The sequence below is a fragment of the Triplophysa dalaica genome, chromosome 24, assembly GCF_015846415.1.
Source record: "Triplophysa dalaica isolate WHDGS20190420 chromosome 24, ASM1584641v1, whole genome shotgun sequence".
NCBI lineage: Eukaryota > Metazoa > Chordata > Actinopteri > Cypriniformes > Nemacheilidae > Triplophysa > Triplophysa dalaica.
Genome location: NC_079565.1, coordinates 13,206,202 through 13,210,831, shown reverse-complemented (window position 1 = coordinate 13,210,831; position 4,630 = coordinate 13,206,202).

Here is a 4,630-nt window from a genome sequence, read left to right as displayed (position 1 = left end):
ATATTTTTGTCGCTTGCATCAAATTCAAGACTCAGCTCCTGGTCTACAAGACCACAACTGGTTTGGCACCCCCTTAACTTCATTCACTTATGCAGATTTATGTTCCTGCCAGATCCCTACGCTCTTGCAAACGAACAACGTCTTGTAGTGCCATCCCAAAAAGGGATAAAAAATCATTCACTCCCCTCACCAACAATCCCTGCTGGAACTGAGGCTGGAATCGTCAACATTTGGGTAGCAAGTCCCCATTAGGCGACGACTGCCCCGTAAATATTGCTCCCCCTTATACAGTTACTAGTAAAACCATCACTATATTATTCTAACAGCATAGTACTTTTTTAAGCAAAACTACATAGAAAATCGTTCATGAAGGTTATTTCAGAGAACTGGAATGTATTTTCTTTAAACTTTTTTGGGTATAGTTCACCCAAAAATGGAATTTCTGTCACAAAGATATTTGTAAGAATGTCAGTAACCAAACAGATCTCAAACAGATCTCATTGACTCCCATAGTATTTTTCCCTAAATGGGGCGTGAGGTCTGTTTGTTTACTGATATTCTCCCAAATATCTTCCTTTGTGTTCAGCATAACAAAGACATTTATACAGGTTTGGAACAATCTGACAGCGAGTAGATGATGACAGAATTTTCATTTTTTGGTAAGACCTAATTGGCTGGGAAGCATCACTCACCCCACCCGTTTGTTTATGTTTTGTTATGCAACCCACTATGTAGTAATAGAGATTACATATAATGTCCATAAAGTAAACAAACTTCAATGTAAACATATAAAATGCTTTTGTGTTATTCCACATCAGTTAGAAGAATATCTAACGCTATCAATTGATGATCGTTTAGATTTAATTGTTGTTTCTTTGTTGCAAGATGCCAGTTGTGAGTTTGTCATGATGAACCTGACCTCCACCTCTCCTACCACCTAAACAAATATGTGTAATGCAGACGCGATTTCTTTAAGACTGCAAGGGAAGCTCAGCTTCCCCTATAATTGTCAAAAATTTAATGGTCAAATATATGTACTATTATGTTAACATTTTATTGACATTTTATTGAAAAATGCGTTAAACACGTTCATCTCGAACGAAAACAATTTCGTTCAGAATCAGCTACTTAGGTCGGCTGACTCGATTTCCTTCTCATTCATTCCCGTAGCGTACAGTGCATTACTCTGTTGAAGCCCAGCGTCCATTGACTTCAATGGGGCTGCTTTAAACAGTTTTTTTCTGTGCTTAGAAACAAGACGGTCATTGGATAATGCTGCGATTATGTCCCGCCCACGGACGCTCAGCGTCTCTGGGATGAATGGAGGAGTGGGCTGGCCCGGACTCTGAGCGTCTGCGTGATGATTGGAGGGTCTGTCATCTCTTTTTAATCCACTTTTATGTCCTAAAACGCTCGTTTTTTGGGGTCGACAGCTTATAAAAACGTATTTCTTGTTTTTTTTTAGCATGTTTGCTATACACATTGTCACATATCAGCTTTTAGACATTTTTTTTTTTTTATAAATCATAAATGACAAGGAGGCGGCAGCTTCTCGCAATGCAAAGAGACGGTTGGTGTGGGCGTGGGCGTGGTCTTCAGATTATGACGCGTATCACTCTGTGTCTCCATTTCCAACTCAGTCCCATCGCGGATTTTGCATGTGTAGTCGAAAGAAAAACTGCTGCAATCTTCATCGTATATTTCACACAATTTCACACCACATTCATTGTTTCAGTTTAACATAATTCCCACATTTCCTCCCGTTAAGTTAAATATATATATATATATATATATTAGATCGTTTGTTCATTAATTAAAGTCACTGGAAAAGACGCCTAGTTGGTACGATAGGGTTACAGAGCATTTTCTTGAAAAGGAACGTAGGGCAGATTTTACATATAAATAAATGGACAATTTTTATGATTTAGGCCGAAAATGAGCTTCCCCTCTTTAAAAGATCAGCAGCCGCGACTGTGATGGTGCTTTTAGTGTCTGGTGGGAGTCAATGTTCATGCCACAATGGGCAATACCTGCATGCTGACATAAACACACAAATTCCTAAAAGACTTGATTGTGTGCGTGTTTGCTTGTGTGTGAGAGTGTTGCTGGCTTGTAAGTGCTATTTGCAATGGCAAATGATTCTTGATGAACTACACAGGACCATGTGAACAGTTTGTGTATTTTTTTAGGACTTGCAGCGTCTTTGAGACTGTCTGATCCTTTATTTACATTATGCATGCAATTTTTTCATGACAAAGCTGAGCAGTTTTAAAAAATTGGGATGATTTCAAATAACAAAAAACATCACAATGTATGCTGAAATTGTCGCCTCAGAATAAAAAGGTATTATCTGACATTTTGGTCCAAATTGAGTTATTCAAATATTCTGTGACTTACATTACGTGATGTTCTTTCTTTACGTTGTATACATTTTGGAACTTTTGAAAACAAAAGGTGTCTACATAGTCAAATGGAAGGCAAAAACATTGAGACTCAGTATCTCAAAACTGCTTAGAATGCAGATAGAACCTTTTATTTTCAAGGGTGTTGTTTGTATTTCATCTGGTTTCAATTTATAAATACACATTTGGCTTGGAAATTCATAACTTTAAATGTTTTTGCTTTACACAACACTATATAACCCATATTATTAAGCAACAGAAGAAACTTTGAGCATGTGATGGCTCATCATGGGTCAAAGAGTTCAAGACTGATTTTCCTATTCATTTAAACACAGTTTGACCTGAATTTGTGGAAATGTTACTTATGTTAAGCAGGATGTCAGAAATTTGGCTGCTCCATTTTGCAATAGCTTTATATCATCAGGATTTACTGATGGAAAATAAAGAGTTTAATCATTAGCCAAGACACAATCGTAAAGCATAGTAATTGATATTGCTTCATTCCCATTATTTTCAGCTTTTAACAAAATGACATGCCATTACATTCAAAAATGCCATTTGAGTGTCCAGTTAAATGCAGTGTGTGTAAAATAACAATGTAAATCTATGTCAGTGTTGATATCCATTCATGTAGATGGAGGCTTTTCCCAAAGAGAGAAAGAGACACTGTGCTAATGTTTCTCCACCTTTTGATCTGATGCACAAATAATGACATGCCTATGAATAATAAATCCAGATTGTTCCCTGTGACCTTGTGGGAAAATGCGGCAGGCTGTAGACGGAGGGTGGGTAGAAGTGAGAGAATTTCCCTGTCCAAATTTACATGCGTATGTTGTTGGGGGCGGGGCTTTATTTCCATCACCAATTAAAACACTGGACCACTGACTTGATAGAAAAGACTTGCGATCAATATTGTATTGAATCAATTCTCTTATTACCCCAGCTGGGCGATCCATTACCTTTTATCATTGGGGTTGAAACGTGTCTGAGTGCAAAGATGGCCACTGTCAGACGGGGGGCAAACTTCACAGGATGAGCTGCACTTCAAATAGAATGGAAGGGGGCTTTTTCAAGGCACTTTGCCATAAATTTTTCATCTGCATCTGGCTTTGAGGCACATGGGGGAGGAGGGAAGGCAAGTCAGGGGGGCAAATCGAAAGCTTTTGCTCAAACCTGGACCCTTGGAGGCAAATCAAAGGGGGTTTGGAGCTGACTAAAACAATAACACAATGATAATTTACAGAAGAACGACAAAGACTGGTTTATACTTGTGTTGTTTGGATGATCTAAGGCTCTCCACTCTCTTTTATGGAGGAAGCTGTTCGCTTATAGGTCCCATTCCCCGCGATCCCATCTTTCAACCTTGAGTTAGTGTGAAATGTTGCTATTAGAGCATAAACAATACTTGCAAAATGATAAAGCTCAAAGTTCAGTTCCAAACGAGATATTGTCTTTAACAGAATTTGCTTTTCAAGTACTACAGAGAACGGCTGGAATCAGACTACAGCCCTCTACTTCCCGGGTACACTGAGTTTGTGTGTGTGTGCATACCACTAAAACACTTCTATGAAACTACCCTTGAAGTCCTGCTTGCAAATGTCTCCTGGTCAATCTGCTTGTTTTATAATCCAACTGTTATAAGTGTTCCATTCCGTCCTTTGATGCAATAGACATCCTGCAATGTGATTTGAGTGTTTCGGGCGTTTGACATGCGTTAACGCAAATATTCGCAAAATCAGCAGCTTGCTCTAGTAGCGACACGCTCATGATGTAGCAAGCGGAGGCAGAAATCCGAAACAACAATGGAGGACAAAATCATTGTCGCTGTATGTGCATACCCGGAAATGTACGATACATCTTCTTACTTTTATCGAAACAGGAATAAAAAGGATCTTTCTTGGAAGAAAGTGAGTGAGGAGGGTGGGACAATCTGATAAGTCTAAACAAAATCCATGTCAGCCAATTCTCAACGAGACTGGAGCTGCCTGGCAGAAGCCCATCCCATGACTCGAATTTGGCTCTGTTGTGAAGTGAATTTCACGCGCGAGTGAAGCAAGTAAACTCAAAATGTTCAAGCGTCAACTATGTGCGAATAGCGTGATTTATTGCGTCTGGTGTGAACGCTCAGTAAGCAGGGAACCAATCACGACAGACCTGGTCAACTTTACCTTTCGGAAGGAGGGACATTTTATAGACCAGAAGTAATCCAGTTGTTTTGTTAGAAGAGG